Here is a 25,091-nt window from a genome sequence, read left to right as displayed (position 1 = left end):
GGGGCCTTATTGCCAAGCTACAAGTCAGGAAGAGAAGACTCGGAAGTACATGAATAGGATTTCATGCAGTAGTGGCCACATCTGTCTCTGATGTCCTCTGAAGGTGCTATGAGATATGCTTATGAGAATTCACTATATTTGTCTTGAACTTTGGCTCTTCTCTGTCTCCTATTGTCTTTACCCCTTTTATTAAGGTTGAATAACCTTCTTTTAGTATGCCAATTGGTTGTCTAGACTGCTTCTTCACCTGGACACTGAGTTTTCTCCAGTGAAAAATTTCTATTTTTATTTTCCAGGATTTCGAAGATTTTTGGTTATTTTTTTTCAATGCAAAAGTCTATTTCCCATAGGGTTATATTTAGTTTTTTTTATTGTATTCTTTTAAAAATCTTAATAGGTGGGAAGGAGAAAGGGACTGGGCAGTTAAGAACGCTTGCTGCTATTCCAGAGGACATGTTTGTTCCCAGTGTTCATGTTGGGCATATCTCACAATTTTCCACAGCACCCAGTGCCTTCTACTGGTTTCCATGGTCACCCGCACATGTGTTGTATATAGACACACACACACACACACACACACACACACACACAGGTGAAGATTAAAATCTTTAAAACTTAACTATAGAAAATACTTCTTTAGAGTATTTCCATGGTCATCAGTTGTATGCCATTGTTGTCATTTATTATGCCTGCTTTACTCTTCATTAGTGTCGCTGAATGTGTTCTAAGAAATTGTGTTCATGGAAGACAGTCACTGTGAGCTCAGTTCTTATTGACCCCTCAGGTGGACATTTGATACCAGGGATGACTTGGGATGACTCAAATTCTTTGTGGGATAGCTGGAGCTCATCTGGATTTTGATGCTTTCCTGTAAGTTCTGCTGGTTGGGGGATTGCCATCTTTCTCCGGGGCCTGATTATCCACCAGCTCATTCTTAGGCATGGTTAGCGTGTTGGCATGGACTCTGTTAGGGAAGTGCCATGTCTTCACTGTCAATGTTCCCTTGGGGACTGAGAGAGGGACAGAGTGACCACAGTCCCGATGGACTCCCTATTTCCTTCCTCTCATTTGCTGCAAGATGATCTTTTAGTCTCTGAAAGTTCTGACTGTTATATTGGGCAAGACACAACAATACAACCCAATTGTATCCTGGGAATCTACTCCTAGTGTACAGGAGGGCCCCACCTGGCTGCACAGAAACCCTGCAGAAGTCCACCCCACTAGTCCACCCTCCTGTCCAGAGATACTGGTGCATGAGTTAAGTTTCTAGTGTTCTAATAAAGCATCATTATGGAGACAACTTGTAGAAAGAAGGTTTTATTTAGGCATATTACGCCAAAAAGGTAAGAATTCATCACTGTCACAGCAGGGATGCATGACAGGAGGTGGATGTGGTGGCTGGAAGCACAAAGTAAAGAAAGCTACCGGAAATGGCGTGGCATGGGTCTTTAAACTCCAAGCCTGTCTCTGGCAGCATGTTTTCTCCAACAAGGCTGCACCTCCTAAACCTTTCTCAGACAACACCACCAACCTGGGGCAAGTATTCAAATGCATGAGCCTCGTGCTCATCTGAATCACTGTGAATGACACTGTAGGGGGTCCTGACAGCCATGGTGCAGAAGGATAAGAGAGACCAAGATGTGCAGAGGCATGGCCTGGGATGAAGTGGTGGGGGGGTCATGCTATAGATTGGCTCCAGGCCAAAGTCCACCTAGAGAGTTCCTAGAGGGTAAAGATAATCCAGGACATAAGATCTAAGGTAAGCCAATGCTTCAACATCAGGACCACTCCAGTTTCAGTTATGACGTAGATACACAAATGAGCTTAAACCACAACACAGCTGAGAGACAGAGCAGTATGTGCACAGCTAACAGTTCACTCACCAGGGACTAAGCAAGGCCAGGCCAACACAACTGTACCTCTCCCTCCCCCATTACCTGGTCATCCAACAAGGAGGAGGCCATGTGGTATTCCAGTGCTCAGTGATGACGGAAAGAATGGAGTTAATGACCTTTCGTCTGATTTAGTCTGCACTATCAATGCAACATGAGATGTTTCTACAAATAAAAACTCTAAAAATAGGTTTAGGGGATTAAATGTTTTTAAGCTTTGTTGATCTCAAAGCGCTTTTAAATGACTTTAAATTGTTTCGAATCTAGTTGAGAATTAAAAAAAATTAAGTTAGGAAGCTTATAGCTTGAATTTTTCAAAGTAAAAACAGTTCAACAATACTACAAGTACCTGAGAGAAAGGGAGCTCACCAGAACGCCTATAGAAAAGCATTACACAGGGCTATCCAGCTACATGGGGTGTGTATGGTATGACGTGTTCAAACAGTGGAGGACTGGATTCAGAAAGGAAAAGCAAGAAGATGATTAGCAAAAGGAGACAACACTAGGGTCGGATAATACGTGGTTAATGCTCACTTCTTGGAAGCTAAGAAGAGCAGGGAGCTAAGCCAGTGAGTATCCCTGGGAATCTGTGTGGCTGAAGGCCTAATAGGCTGGCTGTGTGGGAAGCAAGACAGATTTAACTAAAGACATGTGCAAACCATCAAATCTCCTTAGTGTTATACCAATGTTTTCCTAGTGGTCCTCCAAACTTAACACACTAGAAAGATCCAACCTGCTATGAAATCTATATACAACAACTATCATAGCTTACTAATTTTTCTTTAAAATGTCCATCATACCCATCACACATGTCCTGTCCATGAAAAAAAAAGAAAGGATTTGTTCTTTTAGACAATAACAATGGCACCATCAGGTGATGTTTATATCAGTGCCTTTGCTTCACTGGAGTTGAAGGAAAATATATGATTGAACTGAAAGTGGGCTGGGAACAGCGGAGACAGTGAACCAGAGACAGCACCTGGAACCACCATGTCTATTAGCTCATGGTGACGTCTGAGCTCAGCTGAAATAATACAGCTACAAGGGAGGTGTCTGGAGATGTGTGACCCTCTGGTGACCTCTCTGAGGCAACAACTATGTGTTTTGTGGCCCAGTGGAAGAGATGAGCCTTGCGTACTTTAAAAACTCCTGGGATCACTGTGTTAATGAAGAGGGGTGGACAAACATTTCATCAAATTTCAATTACTTTATTTAGCTTAAATTTCCTGATCATACTCAGAAATCAATAGCAGGAGTGAAGAAAACAAGCACGCCTTGCCTGCCCAACCAAAATACCAGCTTGAGTTGCAAAAGCACAATGATGAAACACGTGATACCTAGTACGTGATGAGTCTCTTGGAACAGAGAAGAAAGAAAATATGACTGTGAGGATGGGCCCCCAAGGGCTGCAGGGGAAAGAGACATCGTGGAGATGAAGTAGAGTTTTCCAGGAGATTATGAAAGGATGGGCACTGTGTGCACAAAACAAGGATAAAGAAATTAAGAAGCTGTAGAGAGAGGGGTGGGCTCCTACAACCCGCATGTCTTGGCGAGTACTCAACAGAGCACCCTGAATAACAGAAATTCCATCTCACAGGTTTGGAGATGGCAACGGGAGTAGGCATGTCAACAGGGTGCATCCTTCTAAGATTCTGAAGGACCTTCCTCGGGCCCTTTCTTAGATCCTTGCAGCTGCTAACAATCTGGATAGACCCCACCGTGGTCTCAGCTTCTTTTGCCACCTGGTACTCTCTGCATGTGTCACTGTCCTCCTTTCCTGGTCACCGGTCTCCAGGCCCATGTGTCTGGCCATTTGTGTTACTCTTCCTCCTCCAGCCCAGCCTTAGCCTTCCCTCCCTCCCTCCTGGACCTGAGTAAGCTGGGGAAGGCCCAGCTTCGAAGCCCGGAGATGAAAGCACACTACCCTCATTAAAAACTAAACAGGCTTCAGTGCCTGGCCCACTGTGTGGTGTGCAACAAATGCTTAGTAAATGAGAAAATAAAAGTTATGCCAAACTTTAAAAACTAAAAATGCTGATGATTGCCCTAAACACCCATCTTGAAACCCCAACTGTGCATGTAGGTACCATGAGTGGAGATACTTGTGAATACTAACCATCACCAATTTATGATGTTATTCCTTATTAATTGTCTTGGGAAGGCTGCTATTTTATCAATAACATATGCTTTAAAAATCTCCCAGATTACTGTGTTAGCAAAGAGGAATGAATAAAATTCTCACTGGAAAACATAGATTCCTACAACTATATGATTAGCAGAACTGTTTCTCTAAGAGAAGAACAGAGCCCTCTATACTGTGAGTACTTTGACAGGAATTCTGGGCAATCACTGCATTTTTGCCTCCTTCGCCTTGGCCAGTATGATGCTCACCAAGCTTTTGTAGTTCGCAGTGAATACAGGTGGCTGTCTTTTTAACTGCTGTATCAAAAGGGTGCCCCGTAGTGGAAGTGGCTGGGATATGGATTGTGACTTTTGGACATACGACACTTGATAATCTTTATTTTCTGGTGCAAACTGAAAATTGGAACCAAAATACATTCTTTGTATAATTATTTTAAAGCATGAAGCTATGAAAACGATGACATACGTGTAATTCCCTGTCTTAGTTACATGTCATCCTACTTTATTTTCATTTTATCCTTCTATCTGTATAACTATCCTCTCTGAAAGCTCTGGTAAGTTCTGTGTGGTCAAAGCCATTCCAAATCTATATTAGCAGCAATGTGGTCATGAGTAAATAGATGATAAAACACAAAGCTTTAAAAATGATTTTAAATAGGACATGATTGTGAGATTCTTTTTCCAGTCAGATTTTGGCCATTGCTTCTCCCTGGCAGCAGTTTATTTTGATTTGCTTTTACTTAAAGATATTCTTTGAGACTTTCCTAAGTATATACAATGAAATATGAAAATGTCTACTCCCCATCTCCCCACTCCAACTCCCCCAAGAATCTCTCCCTAAATATCACCCCCAACAAACTTTATTACTTTCCAAAACCTTGAAATAAATCAAAACATCACACACCAAAATTATCCAGATCCAAAATCTATACAGCTGGGTGAACTGTACAGCCAGAATAGGCATTCAGAACCCATTCTGGACTTCAAAGTTAACTTACCACTTTCAGCAGTGAATACAGTCCCTGTACCTCCCATCACCAAAGCCAAAACTGTTATGCTCTTTAGGTATGTAAAGTTCTACAGTGACATGCCTTAATTTTAACTAGGAATGTATAGTATATTGCTGTCATATTTCTTCACACTAGGAACTGGGCTCAGTATGTAAATATATTCCTAGAAAAATTAAACTTAAATGTATTATCTATGCATTTATGTTCTGGAAATGATCAGGAATTTCAAATCTCTCTGGTTGGAAAAAAAGGGGATATAATAATGTAGTGCTAGTCTAGGTTTCATGGATAATCTCATTCATCCATTCTTCGGTTTATCCATTCGCTAATCATTCATTCAGTAACTGCATATGAGCTATCCATCTCTCATTCTTCATTTTGATGGCCCACAGGAGAACCTGTGTAGCTTCTCCTCTGGCCATGCCTCCCTGCAATGCTGTCTCTACATCTTTCTCATGTTGATGGCTTTCACACCATTTTCTCTGCTCACCTGAGGGCAACAAAAACACCCCTTTTTTCAAACACAATTCCTGTCTTCTCTATCATCCCAGATGAGACCCATGTCTTGCTCAGGCATCTCCACTAAGCTGTAACATTACTGGTCTTCCTCAGGCTTCCCAATACTTCCCCTCCCTGTGGTCTCAGAGTCCCTGGCATTCCTCCTTGTTTCTGTGCCATCTGAGAAGAACAGGGCACCTCGTGTCTGCATGGGCATTCAGTAAGTACTTCTTAACTTGAGTTCATTTCAGACAGCAGATGTGGAACAGGGCATTGCCCTACACATGAGCAAAAGACCTCATTCACAACTCAGACAGTGTGGCTTAGGGAGCTCAGGGGTCACTGGTTCCAGAAAGCACTTGTCATCAACTGGGCGGAGCAAAAGCTGGGAGGGGCAAAGAGTCTGAGGAGAAGATGTATGTGGCAGGGAGGGTCCAGAAAATGCCTGGCCTGGACCTCTCTGGTTGGTTGTGCTCAGGGTTCTGTGAAACAGGCAACTTGAGGCCGGTGCTTTCCTGGGGACGATAGCAGGAGCAAGAAGCCTTTACAGAGAATGCTCCTAATCCTGAATGAAAGATGAATTCCTCTGCTTCTTCTCTTCAGAAGGGTTGTCACAGGCATCCGAGAGAGCCCTGTCAGCCTACCACTGACAGCAGAAATATTCCTCTCCACTGCAGTATTCAGCGTTGGTCTTTGTTGCTCACAAACACCGGGGCATCTAGAACTGTCCACACCGAGTTTCTACCAACCCACTGAGGTGTGGGGAGCAGAGTGGTGAGAGATGGAAGCGAAGGAAGCGGTAACTCATTGACAGAAAACTCAGAGGAAGTGGCACTGCTTCTGCCTGAGTGCAGTGGAGGCTGTGTCTCACATAGCTTTCTCTTTTACTGTGGTGCTGGCAGAATCTTCAATCAGTACTTTGGTAAAAAGCCCGTAGAAAAGGAAACGGTAGCTCAGGTGGTCTGCCATGTCTGCAACCCCAGTAGTTAGGGTGGGAAAATGAGGCGGGAGTATGAGGAGTTCAGGACCAACTTGGACTATGTATCAATAGAGCCAATCTGGCCTACTTATTTAAGAAAAACAACAATAAAACAAAAAAATGGCAGAGAACAAAACAACAACAATAACAAAATGCGCTTGAGAGTCATCCGTATTTTGTTGTGGCAGTGGCCCATTCCCTTGAACCAGGCGTGGTATTCCATTTGTCCACACTACCTTGTTTGCCCAGGTTTTTATTATTATTATTATTATTTATTTTTAAATTTAAATTTAAATTAGAAACAAGGTTGCTTCACAAGTCAGTTCCAGCTCCCTCTCCGTTTCCCACCCCTCCTCCTGTGCCCTCCCCCAACCCCACCCCCAATGTCCCCTCATTTCCTAGGGAGGGTGAGGCCCTCCATGGGGGTGTCCATAGTCTGTCATTTCATCCAGGGCAGGGCCTAGACCCTCCCCTAAGAGTTCAGGGTGAGAGTGTATCTCACATTGTTGGATAGGAGTCCAAAGTCCATTTGTATACCCGGGATAAATACTGATCTACTGCCCAAGGCTCAATAGATTACCTAGGCCTCCTCACTGACACTCACATTCAGGGGGGTCTTTATCAGTCCCATGCTGGATTCCCAGGCATCAGCCTGGAATTCAAGAGCTAACCCTTGTCAGGTCAGCTGTTTCTGGGGGTTAAACCAGCCCAGTCTGAATCCCTTTGGTCATCAGTCCTCCCTCTCTGTCACTGGCTTTCTTGAGATCAGCACAGTGCTTACTGTGAGAGTCTGCCTCTTCTTCCATCAGGCACTGAATGAAGGTTCTGTTTCCCAGACTCTCTGGCCATGGGATTGTAGGCTGGCACTCCCCAGATCTATGTCTAAAATCCATATATGAGAGAGTACATGCCATGTTTCTCTTTTTGTGACTGGGTTACCTCGCTCAGGATGGTTTCCTCTAGTGCCATCCGTTTGCCTGAAAATCTAAGGATTCCATTGTTTTTTTCTGCTGAATAGTACTCCATTGTGTAAATGTACCACATTTTCTCTATCCACTCTTCGGTTGAGGGGCATCTAGGTTGCTTCCAAGATCTGGCTATTACAAATAATGCTGCTATAAACATATTGGAACAGACATCCTTATTGTATGAATGGGCATCTTTTGGATATATGCTTAAGAGTGGAGATGCTGGGTCTTGTGGTAGGTTTATTCCCATTTTTCTGAGGAATCTCCATACTGATTTCCAAAGTAACTGAATAAGTTGGCACTCCCACCAGCAATGGAGAAGTGTTCCCCTTTCTCCACATTATCTCCAGCATAAGCTGTCACTGGCATTTTGATTTTAGCCATTCTGACAGGAGTAAGATGGTATCTCAGAGTTGTTTCTTTTTTATCATTTTTTATTTTAATTTTAAATAGCTTGTTTTACATGTCAATCCCAGTTCCCTCTCCCTCCCCTCCTCCCGCACTCCCCTTCCCCCCACCCCCCACCCTATTGCCAAATCCTTCCACATAGGGGATATCTAGAGTCTGTCATTTTACTCTGGGTAGGGTCCAGGCACTCCCCTAAGAGTCCAGGCTGAGAGAGCATCCCTCTTTGTGCTATAGGCACACGAAGACTGTTTGTATACCAGGGATAGACACTGATCCACAGCTCAGGGCCCCATAGGTTGCCCAGGCCTTCTTGCTGACACTCACATTTGGGGAATCCAGATCAGTCCCATGCTGGCCTCCCCACTGTCAGTCTGGGGTCCAAGAGCTCTCCCCTGTTCAGATCAGCTGTCTCTGCTGGTTTTGCCAGCCCATTCTTTGCCAATTTGCTCATCACTCCTCTCTCTCTGTCACTGGGTTCCTTGGGTTCAGTTCAGTGATTAATTGTGTGTTTGCCTCTGCTTCCATCAGTCACAGGATGAAGGCTCCCGGATGGGTATAGACATCAAGTTCATTATCAGGAATGGGCATTCGAGGTGGTCTCTCAACTATTGCTTAGCTTGCCAATTGGTGTTATCCCTTTAGATCACTCGAGGTCGCTCTGGTGCCTGATCTGTATTCGATCCTATGATTCCCTCTTCCCCCTATTCTGCCCCCACCCCCTCAACTTCCTGTTCCCCCATTACCAACTCTCTTCCTCTTCACCCCCTTTCTTCTTCCCAGATCCCATTCCCCCCCAACCCCTCGCCATGTTCCCCATCCATTCAGGGGATCTTGTCTCCATCCTCTTCTCTTTGGTACTATGCATATTTGCATATCTTTTAGGTTCTTTCCTGTTTCCCAGACTCTCTATCAGTGGAAGTGCAGACTGGCACTATCCTGATCCATGTCTAAAATCCATATATGAGTGAGTACATACCATGTTTGTCTTTTTGCGACTGGGTTACCTCACTCAGGATGGTTTCTTCCAGTGCTATCCATTTCCCTGCGAATTTCAAGATTCCATTGTTTTTTTCTGCTGAGTAATACTCCATTGTGTAAATGTACCACATTTTCTCTATCCACTCTTCAGTTGAGGGGCATCTAGGTTGCTTCCAGGTTCTGGCTATTACAAATAATGCTGCTATGAACATAGTGGAGCAGATGCCCTTGTTGTATGAACTTGCCTCATTTGGATATATGCCTAAGAGTGGAATTGCTGGGTCTAGTGGTAGATTAATTCCCATTTTCCTGAGGAATCTCCATACTGATTTCCAAAGAGGCTGTATGAGTCGGCACTCCCACCAGCAGTGGAGGAGTGTTCCTCTCTCTCCACATCCTCTCCAGCATAAATTGTCTTCGGTGTTTTTGATTTTAGCCATTCTGACAGGAGTAAGATGGTATCTCAGAGTTGTTTTGATTTGCATTTTCCTAATGGGTAAGGATGTTGAGTACTTTCTTAAGTGTCTCTCAGCCATTTTAGACTCCTCTATTGAGAGTCCTCTATTTAATTCAGTCCCCCACTTTTTAATTGAATCCTTTGGTGTTTTGGAGACTTGCTTCTTGAGTTCTTTGTAAATTTGAGATCAGCCTCTGTCAGTAGTGGGGTTAGTAAATATCTTTTCTCAATCTGTGGGCTGCCTTTTTGTCTTGCTGATTGTGTCCTTTGCCTTACAGAAGCTCTCAGTTTCAGGAGGTCCCGTTGATTAATTGTTGATCTCACTGTCTGTGCTACTGGTGTTATGTTCAGGAAGCTGTCTCCTGTACCAATTCATTCAAGGGTACCACCCACTTTCTCTTCTAAGAGGTTCAGTGTGGCTGGATTTATGTTGAGGTCTTTGATCCATTTGGACTTAAATTTTGTGCATGGCGATAAACATGGATCGATCCGCATTCTTCTACATGCCAGCCTCCAGTTGTGCCAGCACCATTTGTTGAAGATGCTTTCTTTTTTCTATTGTATATTTTTAGCTTTTTTATCAAAGTTCAGACATGTGTGGGTTAATATCAGGGTTTTCAATTCAATTCCATTGGTCTACCTGTCTATTTTTGTGCCAATACCAAGCTATTTTCAGGACTATAGCTCTATAATAGAGCTTGAAGTCAGGGATGGTGATGCCTCTGGATGTTGCCTTGTTGAACAGGGCTATTTTGTCTATCCTGGGTCTTTTGTTTTTCCGTACAAACTTGATTATTGTTCTTTCAAGGTCTGTGAAGAATTGTGCTGGGATTTTAATGGGGATTGCATTGAATCTGTAGATTGCTTTTGGCAGGATAGCCATTTTTATTACATTGATCCTACCTATCCAAGAGCATGGGAGATCTTTCCATTTTCTGAGGGCTTCTTTAATTTCTTTCTTTAAAGATTCAAAGTTCTTGAGATACAGGTCTTTCACTTGTTTGGTTAGCGTTACCCCAAGGTATTTTATGTTGTTCGTGGCAATTGTAAAGGGTGATGTTTCTCTGATTTCTTTCTCAGCCCTTTTGTCATCTGTATATAGTAGGGCTACTGATTTTCTTGAGTTGATCTTGTAGCATGCCATTTTGCTTCAGTTGTTAATCAGCTGTAAGAGTTCCCTGGTCTAGTTCTTTGGGACATTTATGTAAACTATCATATCGTCTGCAAATAGTGAATGTTTGACCTCTTCCTTCCCAATTTGTATCCCCTTGATCCCCTTTTGTTGTCATATGTCTCTGGCTAGAACTTCAAGTACAATATTGAAAAGGTATGGAGAGAGTGGACAGCCTTGTCTTGTTCCTGATTCTGTCCATTTAGTGTGATATTGGCTGTTGGTTTGCTGTATATAGCTTTATTATGTTTAGGTATGTTCTTGTTATCCCAGATCTCTTCAAGACCTTTATCATGAAGGGGTGTTGGATTTTGTCACAGGCTTTTTCAGCATCTAGTGAGATGATCATGTGATTCTTGTTTTTCAGCTTGTTTATATGGTGGATTACATTGATGGATTTCTGTATGTTGAACTATCCCTGCATCCCTGGGATGAAACCTACTTGATCATGGTGAATGATTGTTTTGATGTATTCTTGGATCCGATTTGCCAGTATTTTACTGAGTATTTTTGCATCAATATTTATGAGGGATATTGGTCTGAAGTTCTCTTTCTTAGTTGTGTCTTTGTGTGGCTTGGGGATCAATGTTATTGAAGCCTCATAGAAAGAGTTTGGCAAAGACCCTTCTGCTTCTATTGCGTGGAATACTTTGAGAAGAATTGGTATAAGCTGTTCTTTGAATTTCTGGTAGAATTCTGCACTGAGGCCAACTGGACCTGTTGCCCAGGTTTTTTTTAATTAAAAATTAAATGAATAAGAAGTGATTCTTTCCTCTATAAACTGAATCCCACGCAGCATCCCCTTTCCCTGTCTGAATGGATGTGATTTGCTCCAGCACCATCAGCTGAGGTAAATGTGCTCTTCTGGGGCTGCCAGAAACTGAGTAACCATCCACTTGGGGCTGTTTCTAGACTCTATTTATTGTGGCTCTTTATTCTTTTACCAACACCACAAATTAAATGAAACTGCCAAAGCATTGGTGCACAGCTCTCTTTCTCTGCAAAAACACCTTTGATAGCCCGTGCCTCGGGCAATGAAATTCTCTATGAAGTACAGAATTACCTCACTACTATAGGATTCACTCCTTACACCCCACCAATACACCGCAAAGGCAATGACAGGGATGCGTTGAATCTCTGCAGCAATTTGAAAAATATAAGTGACAGTTATTAGATATGACTCATCCTCATGATGTACATACTTAGGTATTATTTAACTCATTTCCATCACATCTCATGCATTTCTCCTATATATCTTATTTTTATTTTTTATATTTATTACTCAGTTCCTAGTGCATTTGAAGTAGTAAGAAGATTTATTTATTTTAATGGATGAACATCTAAATTCATATGATTCCTTATAAATACCATTGAAGGCCCACTCTGCAACTTCCATTATCCATGGACACACCAAGGATAATGAGAGTGTGACTTCCAAGGCCATTTTCAGTTATACAGCATAGAATGTTCTGATGTAATCTTCACCTCAAAAGTTTTCTCTTCGTGATTAAGTAGAAAACCGCCCAACAGCCGTGTTTGTTTGTAAGTATTTGTTTAACTTTTTAATATTCACTATCACCATGGTGTCTAACAAAGAGCTCTCTTGAGCAGTTTTTTTTAAACCAAATAAACGAGTCACTTGAGAGGATGACAAACAAATGCCCTGAATTAAGGCACTTACACTAACTGTGGAAATAAAGATCAGGTTAGAGAAGTTGATTCTGGATTCAAGAGTTCCAAAGTTCATGAAGACTAAAGTCTTTGATTCTGTGCAATACATGTACCAGCTTTCTGAAAGCTTAATTATAAAATGGAGACCTGAACACATGTGCAAGAAAGTTATATGGTGATTTGGTGTTTCTCTGATCTCACACTCTCTTTTGTAATGTTGAAAGTCTTTGTCTGTCTACCTGTGTGTGCATATGTGCACCTGTATGAGTGTACCTGTGTAATTTGAAAACTGGCACATTCCATCTGCCTTCTTAAGCCTGCATAGTCTTCTCTCAGGTTTCCCAAACTATTTTACCATGAGTCACTCTCAGTGTCCATGGCATTCTGTTTACTTAACAGTGAAAATTAATTTTATAATTATACAATCTTAAAATTGACTCATGCTAACTAAATCTCCCAACACCGAGCCATATGGAAATAATTACCATAAACATGTTGGTGATTTATTGATGCTCATCCTTACATGTTTATATTGCTCTTTGTAGTACTTTCTTTTACGTTTGTACATAGTCACATTTTTATGGAGATATGCCTGTCTGTTTTGCCATCTAATCCACCGACATTTTCAAGTCCCCATGTATCGTGTCATCAGCAAGATGGGTAAACTTCCACTGTATTCTTTGTCACGTAGTGTGTACATCTTGTTCACTTCATTTATTTAAAAATCAGAGTACACCAAGAGTTTTCAAAACTCAAAAATGAGATACAAATCCGTTTTGAAATGGCAAAATTTAGAACAGTAACTCACCAAAGAAATTCAAATGGGAAATAATGGTTAATGTTCATTGCCAACTGGCAGGATCCAGACTCACCTTGGAGATGGTTCTCTGGGAATGCCTGGGGAAATTGTCTTGATTATGTTAACTAAGTGGGAAGAGCCATCATGTTAATTGTGTGTGTAAACATTCCTGGGTCTGGAGATTTCTGGCTATGTAGAATGGAGGAGACTACATTTAATCTTAGTTGAAGATAAAAGATGAGAAGTGAACATAGGGAAAGGATTGTGGTGCTCTTACGAAAGAACACTTAACGTTTTTACTTCAGGAGTATTGTATGAATTAAAGTTGTTATAAATTAAAAGTAGATTCAAAATTGTATCTATAGTTACATTCTTAAAATCAAGGAAAAATACTTGATCTTAGACAAGGAAGACAAAATGACCAAAGGGAACCCGAATAAGTCAACCAAAAGAGAAATGGAATGGCTTGACTCAAATGGTATGAGTCGGCTTAGTCTTTAGATATGAAACAGAGCAATCACAAGCAAATATAAACTGTGAGAGTGTATTAAATGACAAATATTCTTTACATTTTAAGCTATCCTGAGTGCTCAGTGGGCTACCCATCGGAACGATTAGGCCAACTCTCTTTCTTCACAGCAGATATAAGATAGCAAGTCTGACAGAGCCTTTCTTTACTTTTGTTACTTTTAAGCCTTATATTACCGGAGAACTACATGTATATACACAAGTACACATAAGTATGTGTTCATTTACTTACATATATGTGCATATGTGTTTTTATGTATGTAAGTGCCTGTGTCTAAATGTATGCTTATGTGTGTGTACATGAATGAATATGTATGAGTGTACATATGTAAGCATCTATTGTTTAGACTAGATGTTGGAGAGATCTGGGTCTACTAGATTACTTGTAAACATTAAGGTGTTTCTGCCATTGAATAGTTATGATTAGCTGTAAAGGAGGACAGTGCTTACAGCCCATACTGTACCTGACTTGCAATAGATTTTGACATGGGGTGGCAATCACAAAAATCATTTCACCTTGCCCACTCCTCATGCCAGTTGGATCTAGTTCCAAATTATCTAACTGTTGTGCCTCTTTTTTGTGTTTTATAGAATTTCATCTATAAGAAATTCCCTTTTTAGTGGTAGATACTGCCTCTGATGTCACACTGATCACCAGCCCAAACAAACTCTCATTGGACTTCCTTAAGTTTCTCTCCCCGATGTCATCTGTGTGCTAGAACTATGCTGTTGTGTATAACTTAGACCATCTTCTCTAAGTCCTAGCATGTCAAAAAGAACAAAAGAAGTCACGCTGTTTTTTCTTTGGCCTGAAAGTACACAACTTGAGAAAATGGGTTGGACTCCGAGGTTTCTGATACAAAATTCCATGGAGCAGAGGTCAGGACTGTACCCACCTTATAGCTCATGTAGTTGCCAAAAGTATTATTCACCTCATTTTTGGTTCCAAAGGTATTCAAACATAGGATAGAAGGAGTTTCAACAAGTTTGAACTCCACAGCTTGGGAGATGTTGAAGCATGTTCTTTCTCAAAAGCTAAGTTAATATTTTCTTGCCCAGAAGGGAAAAAGAAAAGAAATAGCAAAAACCAAACAAACAAACTGTTCCCTGATCCAAAATGCTAGCATGGACTCGGCTTCCTCATTATCCTAATCAGGTAAATTGGCACAGGAGCACAGTGTCACCAGGCATGTTCTAAGCTTTGCATGAAACACTGAAGTTTCTGGCGTCAGGGCATTATCCATGCCCAGTACAATTCTGTAAGCATGTTACAAGGCTATGGAGCATCAAGAGGGTTGCAGTTGAGACATTCGGTGCTAGTCTGACTTGTTAGCACTGCTAGATTAAATCATGGGTTTGGCCTGATAACTGTTTTTGAGGAATGCTTTGTAAAATTATACCAGGGTTTCTGAAGAGGCCCTCTGATACAGGAGAGAGAGATGTCTGCAGCCGCAGACTGGGTTTCTTAGCTGATTACACAGAACGAAATGAAACATCCTAGCAGTAAGAGCCACAAAAGGGATTTATTCCCAATACTTGCTGGGAAAGCCTTTTCCTTTGTGTGGTCCACTTTCTACAGAGAACACTGCTGTCCACTATCACCTCCAAAAGGAGACTTTTGGGATGGTAGTGCAATATGGAGTCTTTTCTTGTCCTTGAAATTTCTTGGAGCATAAAGACAGAACGCCCCTCAGCCCAAAACCGTGAGTGTGTCTAGCATGGAGCAGAAATCTCACAAACCTACCGAAAGCATGAGACAACAGATCAAGTCTTATTTTATAGCCCATTGAGAGGGCATTTGCATGTCACACACCCATGTAGTCCTGACTGACACTTCTACTCACGCATGCCAGTCCCGTACACACGTTATAAATCGGGTTCCTAATGCATGAGGTGGCTCCCATAAGAGTGAGAGCAATAGCTGAGATAATTAACTCACTTCAACCATATCATCATATGTATGCATATCCAAACAACATGTTGTATACTGGGTGTTTTTCATAGATACTAATGACGTTATATTTTATTTGGTGGGTTAATAAACTTACTTGGAAATTGTCTGAGGGAGGTCATCTAATTTTCTTAATAAATTTGTTCTGTAATGACAATAATAAAATGCAATTTCTCAATACAGTTTGTTCTGTAATAATCATTCTGCTGCTTTGTGGATCATACATTGTATATAGTTTTGGAAAGACAATGGATAAAATGTGTAGCTACCCTTGAACGAATTGGTACAGGAGACAGCTTCCTGAACATAACACCAGTAGCACAGACAGTGAGATCAACAATTAATAAATGGGACCTCCTGAAACTGAGAAGCTTCTGTAAGGCAAAGGACACAGTCAGCAAGACAAAAAGGCAGCCCACAGAATGGGAAAAAATATTCACTAATCCCACATCTGACAGAGGGTTGATCTCCAAAATTTACAAAGAACTCAAGAAGCAAGTCTCCAAAACATCAAAGGACCCAATTAAAAAGTGGGCTGCAGAACTAAATAGAGAGTTTTCAATAGAGGAGTCTAAAATGGCTGAGAGGCACTTGAGAAAGTGCTCAACATCCATAGCCATCCGGGAAATGCACATCAAAACAACTCTGAGATACCATCTCACTCCTGTAAGAATGGCTAAAATCAAAAACACCAATGATAATTTATGCTGGAGAGGATGTGGTGAAAGGGGGACACTCCTCCATTGCTGGTGGGAGTGCCAACTGGTTCAGCCACTTTGGAAATCAGTATGGAGATTCCTCAGAAAAATGGGAATAAACCTACCACAAGACCCAGCAACTCCACTCTTAGGCATATATCCAAAAGACGCCCATTCATATAACAAAGATGTCTGTTCCACTATGTTCACAGCAGCTTTATTTGTAATAGCCAGAACTTGGAAGCAACCTAGATGTCCCTCAACCGAAGAGTGGATAGAGAATATGTGGTACATTTACACAATGGAGTACTATTCAGCAGATAAAAACAATGGAATCATGAGATTCGCAGGCAAATGGATAACACTAGAAGAAACCATCCTGAGTGAGGTAACCCAGTCACAAAAAGAGAAACATGGCATGTACTCTCTCATATATGGATTTTAGACATAGATCTGGGGAGTGCCAGCCTACAATCCTATGGCCAGAGAGTCTGGGAAACAGAAACTTCATTTAGTGGCTGATCGAAGAAGAGGCAGACTCCCTCGGTTAAGTACTGAGCTGAACTCAAGAAAGCCAGTAACAGAGAGGGAGGACTGATGATCAAAGGGATTAAGACTGGGCTGGTTTAACCCCCAGAAACAGCTGACCAGACAAAGGTTAACTCTTGAATCCCAGGCATCAGCCTGGGAATCCAGCATGGGACTGATCAAGACCCCCTGAATCTGGGTGTCAGTGAGGAGGCCTAGGGAATCTATTGAGCCTTGGGCAGCAGATCAGTACCCATCCCAAGTATACACATGGACTTTGGACTCCCATAGAACAATGTGAGGTGCACTCTCACCCTGAACTCTTGGGGAAGGGTCTAGGCCCTGCCCTATATGAAATGACAGACTATGGACACCCCCATGGAGGGCCTCACCCTCCCTGGGGGAATGAGGGGATAACGGGGGGGGGTTGGAGGGAGGGCACGGGAGGAGGGGAGGGAAAGGGAGAGGGACCTGGAACTGACTTGTGAAGCAACCTTGTTTCTTATTTAAATTTAAACTGGAAAATAAAATAAAATAAATTAAAAAATAAAAAATAAAAAAAGAAGACATTTGCTGTCCACAGAAAATTTCTGGAAACTGCTATTCATTAAACTCCCTGTGTTTGGTCCTGTTCTTTATCTCCAGCATCCAGTCATCACATGGCCCCACATCCAGATGACATCTATTAAGTCAGAACCAGGCATCCACTCTCCTGTTCTCTTGGGGTAAGCAGTGCCCAAAGACTGAGTTCCAGCTCCCACCAGTGTGAACAGCACAGACAGTATGGGGAAACGGAGTGAGCTGGTACTCCTCTCTTCCTCTAGTGAAAAGCAGAGACAAGCAGGAAATGGGTTAAAAGAAGCAGAAGTGGTACCAGTTAGTGTCATACTGGTGGACCTGAGTGGAGTTGAATGTCTCCCACGTTTGTCTGCAGTGAGGTGCAGCTATATAGTGTCGCACTTTGCTGAGGTGGTGAATTCTCAATAGAAACTGTGTGCTCAAGTTCATGCACGCATGCGTGCGCACACACACACTCATGCATAAATGCATACTTACACACATACAAACACACACTCATGCATACATGCATACTTACACTCATGCATACATGCATACTTACGCACCAATGCATACATGCATACTTACACACACACACTCATACACTCACTCATGCATACTTACGCACACAAACACACACACACACACCTCACATAATTTCTTAGCAGAAGACTAACTGACAAAAGACTAAGAAATTTTGCTTCTACGCATACTCCAAATTAATCACACAAGTCTACAGTTTTAAAGTCAAGATCTAGATATGAGAGAGACTATGTGGCACTTGCTTTTCAGGGCCTGATGATCTCACTTAGTACATGTGTGTGCGTGTTCCAGCTCCATTCACTTACCCGCAAATTTCATACTTTCATTTTTCTTTATACTTGAATAAAATCCATGGTATACATGTACCACAGTTTTCTTACCTGTCTATAAGTTGACAGACACTTGGTCTGATTCTGTTTCCTAGGCACTGTGAATAGATAGCCACTATTTTTAATCAGAATCACCAAAGGATTTGGTTCATTAAATTAATGGGAAGGAAATACATCCGCAAAATTATTTACAGATTTCACTGAAATTCAACAAAACTTTTCTGTGACCTGGGCATTTTATTTGTGTTGAGATAAAACAATACCATAGTACCATGTAATAATATAGGTATATAGATAAGTGGATAGATGATAGATAGATAGATAGATAGATAGATAGATAGATAGATAGATAGATAGAACACTAGATGTTTAGACAGGAATTCCTAAGAAATCACCTGAAAGGAAAAGGTCTTTCACTGAGGGGTCTGGTTGAAGATTCTCACCTTCTGGGAGTCAAGAATTCACAATTAAAGAAAAATGATGTGAATATTGTCTGCAGAAAGAAAATGTTCTCTTATGTAAAAATACTTGAAAAAATGTGAAAGTAAGAAGGAACCGTGCTTAATGCCTAAACTTGGGTGACCTTCATGTGTCATCTTTCTCCTTCCTCAACCCAAATCTGGTTTCCTAGGAATCTCATAACCTGTTTATGATAAAAGACACGTCTTAACCCTCTTATGCAGACTGATGACCCGACTTTAACCTACTAGACTGTAATCTTTTTTGTTTGTTTTTTGACACAGGGTTTCTCTATGTATTAACTTTGGAGGCTGTCCTGGAACTCACTCTTTAGACCAGGCTGCCCTCGAACTCACAGAGATCCACCTGCCTCTGCCTCCTGAGTGCTGGGATTAAAGGCATGTGCCACTGACGCCCGACCAGATTGTAATTCTATCCAAATCTTCTTAGGAATTTCCACATTCTGATCTTATTTGCCAATATGAGAAAAGAAAGAAAACCTTCTCCAGCAATTATAACTTCTGACACCAATGACATAATGTATAAGGGTATTGTGAAAAAAACACTTCTCTTCTTTGACAAGCCTGTGACCATGCCCCTTGTATACTACTCTTTCTATAAGCTCTTGTCTTTTATAACCTTGTGTCTAAGTCTAAGATCTCTTAATAAACTGCAATTCTGCTTTATGCTGGATCATTTTAAATTCCTTTCTGCCACAGTCAAGAATCCTGTCCTAACTGAGCAAAGCTTGTATGAACTCCACAGAGACTGAAGCAGCACTCACAGGGCCTACCTGGGTCTGCACCAGGTCCTCTGTATGTATACTATAGCTTTCAGTTTAGTACTTCTATGGGGCTCCTGCATGTGTGAACAAGTTGGTGTCTGACTCCTGTCCTCACTCTTGGGGCTCTTTTACTTTTCTGTTGGCTTGGCTTTCCCAACTTTGACATGTTTACTGTTTTTATCTTATATTTTATTTTGTTTTCTTGCTGTTACCTCCTAGAAGTTAATTCTTTCCTAACAAACAGAAAGGCAGTGGATTCAGATGGGAGAGGAGGTGGAGAGGAACAGGGAGGAGTAGAGGGAGGGGAGATTATATTCAGACTATATTGTATGAGAAAAAAATCTGTATTTAATAAAAAGGAGACAAAAGAATCCTGCCATGACACAGCAGAGCCTCAGAAGGAACTCTTTAGGTGGCCACAGGTCATAGTGTGGAACTGCATCTATGGCTTATACCTTACTGTTGCCAACAATGGCAGATAATAGAGAAGTTGGGAAATAATAGTGTAGCTACCCAATCTGAATAATAAACAGTGAAATTAAGTTCTAGGAACTTAGGCTGACACCCACTCAGCATGAACCTTGCAAACACGGGGAGAGAGAATCAGGACAGAGAAGCAGAGGGATGAAGCCAAATGTTTCCAATATGGTGAAGATTCAAAGGCAAAGGAAGCTCTTTCAGGATAAAAACAATCAAACCAAGCTAAGACAGGGCACAATTAAGATCTGAAAACTAAAACCAAGGGAAAGCACTTTCATATGTCCACATAGAAAGGACAACTCACCATTAGGACACTAATTGCTTGAAAGTGGATTTCTTTCTTCAGAAACCATGGAGGAGAGCAGAAAATGGCCCAGTCTTTGTAAAACACTGAAAGGAAGGGGTTGTCAAAGATGAGTGTCAGTTTCCAAAGACTCTTAGGGAGTGCTGAAGAATGAATAGCATTCTTAGATAAAGAAGAGCAAAAGTCCCAGGCTAGCAAATTGTCTCTATGGAATGGTTAGTTGAAGGGGATGAAAGACAGCTCATTGCCACCAAAACTGACAATCTGAATTTGAGCACCGGAACTCACATGGTGAAAGGGGAAAACTAATTCTCATAAGGTGTCCTCTGACCTTCACACATCCAATATATGTGTGCAAGAACACAGGCACATGCATGTGCATACACACACACACACACACACACACACATACACTCACACAAACTGAGGAAATTTCTCTAGCCCCACAAAAATTGATTTTGAGCATTCTATATGGTGGTGGTGGGGCAGGGGGAGCAAGAACCAATGAAATGTTGTAAATATAAAAAATAAGCCCAATTTACCTAAATTACTTAAAACATCCTTGATTACTGAAGGGAGAAGTATGAGGCCTATACTGGACTATTCCACAACAATAAGGAAATGCTTTATTTTATGTGTATGAGAGGGATAAGACCCCAGCTAAAGCAAGTTTCCCCCAGCCTAGGTCATGAAACTTGATAAAATTATGTTTTGAATTATAATCTCAGATGGACCACTAATAAATTCTTCAAAGGGTTATATTCAGCACCTTATACATTAGTAAAAATAGAATTCTGATATATGAGATCTCCTGTTCTGGGGACTGCAAGCAGGTTGACTCTTCCCCTGGCAGACCAAGCAACCATGATGCTGCTGTTTGCTAGGCTATTCCCTGCCACCACTCAGGGCAGAAATGAGCTTGGATCATTGCCTCAATCCGACTTCTGTTTGCCCACATTGGGATCTCCTGGTCAGGGGACTGCAGGCAGGTCTATTCGCCCCTGGCAGACCAAACAACCTCAAGTCTACTGACTGCACTATGCTAGTACAGCTCCAGCCCTCCAGGAGAGGGAGTGCCTCAGACACACCTGAACCTACCATGAGACCCATTAAAGTATCAGACCCGCTTGCACCCACTAGAAGAGAAGCTTGGACCCATACCCACCAGGAGAGGAAGAGACCCCAGCTGTACCAACTGGAAGAAGGAATGGGAAGATGACAATATCAGAACACATTCAACAACAGAAAAACCAATATGATGCCGCCAGAGTCTAGTGACTCTATGCCAACAAGACATGAACATCCCAACACAGATGAAGCAGAAGAGAACGACCTTAAAAACAGCTTCATGAAGATGATAGAAACCAAAATCTTTTAAAGAAATGGAAGAAAAGACAAACCAAAAATTGCAATAAACAATTCAAACAGTGCCAAGTTTGAAGGCTGAAATAGAGATAATAATAAAACATGGTCTGAGGTAATGCTTGAAATGAGAAAAGCTGGGTAAGCGATCAGGATCTACAGATGCAAGCATAACAGACAGAATACAAGAGATGGAAGAGAGAATCTCAGGCATTGAAGATACATTAGGAGAAACAGATTCATCAACCACAGAAAATCTTAAGTCCAATACATTTGTAACACAAAATATACAGGAAATGTGGAACACCATGAAAATTCCAAACCTAAGAATAATAGAGATAGAAGGTGAAGAAATCCACCTTAACGTGGCAGAAAACATATTCAACAAAATCATAGAAGAAAACTTTCCCAACCTAAATAAAGACATGCCAGTGAAAGTACAATAAGCCTACAAAACACCAAATAGAGTAGACCACAAAAATGTCCCCTCACCACATAATAATAAAAACCTGAATAATACAGAATAAAGAAAGAATACAAAGAGCAGCAAAGGAAAAAGACCAAGTAATACATAAAGGCATACCATTCAGAATCCCTACTGACTTCTCCATGGTAACTATGAAAGCCAGAATGTCCTGGAAAGATATCCTAACAACCACTAAGAGAGCAGAGATACCAGCACAGACTAGTATACCCAGCAAAGCTTTCAATCACTATGCAAGGATAAAACAAGATATTCTATACTAAAACCAGAATTAAAAAATACATATCCACTAATCCAGCCCTGCAGAAAGTACTAGAAATAAATTCAACCTAAGGAACGTAACTGGGATCACAAAAACATACACAACAGATAATCCAACATTACAAAAAAACAAAAGATATAGCGGGGTAAACACACAATAAATAACATCATCAACAACAAATCAAAAACAGACAAGTATTAACACTCAATGATCCTTAATCTCCCTCAAAATTAATGGTCTTATTTGCCTATAAAAAGACACAGTCTAACAGAATGGAAATGAAGACAAAATCCATCCTTCTGCTGCATATAAGAAACACACCTTAACTTTTAAGACAGACATTACCTCAGAGTATAAGATTTTCCAATCAAATGGTCCCAAGGAACAAGTTAGTGCAGCTATCCTAGTATGAACAAATTAGACCTCAATCTAAAATCAATCAAAAGAGATGAAGAAAGTCATTTCATATTCATCACAGGAAAAATCCATCAGGAAGAAGCCTCAACAAAGGCACCCATGTTTGTAAAAGAAACAGTATTAAAACTGAAATCACATATAAAAGCTCACACAGGTATGTGGGACACTTCAACACCCCACTCTCACCACTAGACAGAACCACCAGACAGAAACTTAATAAAGAGACAAAGGAGCTAACTGAAATTATGACCCAATTGGAATGAACAGACATGTATAGAATATTCCATCCAAACAAAAAAGAATATACCTTCTTCTCAGCGCCACATGGGACCTTCTCTAAGATCAACCACATACTCGGCAACATAGCAAACCTCAACAGGTGAAAAAAAAATTGGAATAACCTCCTGTATCTGATCAGACCACCATGATTTAAGTTAGAATTCAACAACAACACAAATTGCAGAAACCCTACAAACTCATGGAAATTGAACAATGCCCAAATGCACCATTCCTGGGTCAAAGAAGAAATAAAGAAGGAAATTGAAGACTTCCTAGAATTCAATGAGAATGAAGAAACAACATACCCAAATTTATGAGATACTTTGAAAGCAGTGCTAAGAGGAAAATTCATAGCACTAATTGCCCACATGAAGAAACTGGAGAATAGTCACACTAGAGAATTAACTGCACAACTTAAAGCTCTAGAACAAATAGCAGCAAACTCAAGCCAGAGGTGTGGAGGCCAGGAAATAATCAAACTGAAGGCTGAAATCAATAAAGTTGAAACAATGAAAACAATACAAAAAAATCAATGTAACAAAAGAGTTGGCTCTTCGAGAAAATCAATAAGATAGACAAACCTTTATCCAAACTAACCAAAAGGCAGTGGGAACATGAAAAGCAACAACATTATAAATGAAAAGGGGGATATAACAATGAACACTGAGGAAATCCAGAGAATCATCAGCTCATACTTTGAAAACCTGTACTCCACAAAATTGGAAAATTTAAAGGAAATGGACAATATTCTGGATAGACGACACTTATCAAAATTAAATCATGAACAGATGAGGAATTTAAACAGACCTATAACACCTAATGAAACAAAAGTAGTCATCAAAAGTCTCCCAACCGGGTTAATCTCCAAAATTTACAAAGAACTCAAGAAACAAGTCTCCAAAACACCAAAGGATCCAATTAAAAGGTGGGGTACAGATCTAAATAGAGAATTCTCAGTAGAGGAGGCTAAAATGGCCAAGAGACACTTAAGAAAGTGCTCAACATCCTTAGCCAGCAGGGAAATGCAAATCAAAACAACTCTGAGATACCATCTTACTCCTGTCAGAATGGCTAAAATCAAAAACACCAAAGACAATTTATGCTGGAGAGGATGTGGAGAGAGAGGAACACTCCTCCACTGCTGGTGGGAGTGCCGACTCATACAGCTACTTTGGAAATCAGTATGGAGATTCCTCAGGAAGATGGGAATAAATCGACCACAAGATCCAGCAATTCCACTCTTAAGCATATACCCAAAAGAAGCACATTCATGCAACAAGGACATCTGTTCAACTACGTAATTACCAGAACCTGGAAGCAACCTAAGATGACCCACAACTGAAGAATGGATAGAGAAAATGTGGTACATTTACACAATGGAGTACTACTCAGCAGGGAAAAAAAACAATGGAATCTTGAAATTTGCAGGCAAATGCGTGGAACTAGAAGAAACCATCCTGAGTGATGTAACCCAGTCACAAAAAGACAAACATGGTACGTATACACTCATATATGGATTTTAGACATAGAGCAAAGGATTGCCAGCCTACAATCCACACCACCAGAGAAACTGTGAAACAAGGAGGACCGTAAGAGAGACATCATGGTCCCCCATAGAAGGGGAAAGGGACAAGATCTCCTGAGCAAATGAGGGGAGGAGAGAGGGAACTAGAAGAAAGAGAAGGGGAGAAGAGGAGGGCAAGGAGGACATGAGAGAGCAGGAAGGTTGAGTCGGGGGAAGAATAGAGGAGAGCAAGATAAGAGATACCATAACAGAGGGAGCCACTATAGGTTTAAAGAGAAATCCAGCCCTAGGGAAATGTCCAGAGATCTACAAGGATGACACAAACTAACAAACTAAGAAATAGTGGAAAGGCTGCCTTAAATTCCTTTCCTGGATAATGAGATTAATGACTACCTGATATGCCATCCTAGAGCCTTCATCCAGAAACAGACACCCACAGTTAAACACTGAACTGACATCCTGGAATCCAGTTGCAGAGAGGGAGAAATGATGAGCAAAGTGGTCAAGACCAGGCTGCGGAAACCCACAGAAACTGCTGACCTGAACAAGGGAGAAATCATGGACGGCAGACTGATACCTGGGAAACCAGCATAGAACTGATTCAGACCCCCTCAACCTGGGTGTCAG

This window comes from Mesocricetus auratus, unplaced genomic scaffold, assembly GCF_017639785.1.
Source record: "Mesocricetus auratus isolate SY011 unplaced genomic scaffold, BCM_Maur_2.0 Super-Scaffold_100006, whole genome shotgun sequence".
NCBI lineage: Eukaryota > Metazoa > Chordata > Mammalia > Rodentia > Cricetidae > Mesocricetus > Mesocricetus auratus.
The sequence above is the reverse complement of the archived record's forward strand: the minus strand, read 5'-3'. Positions refer to the sequence as shown.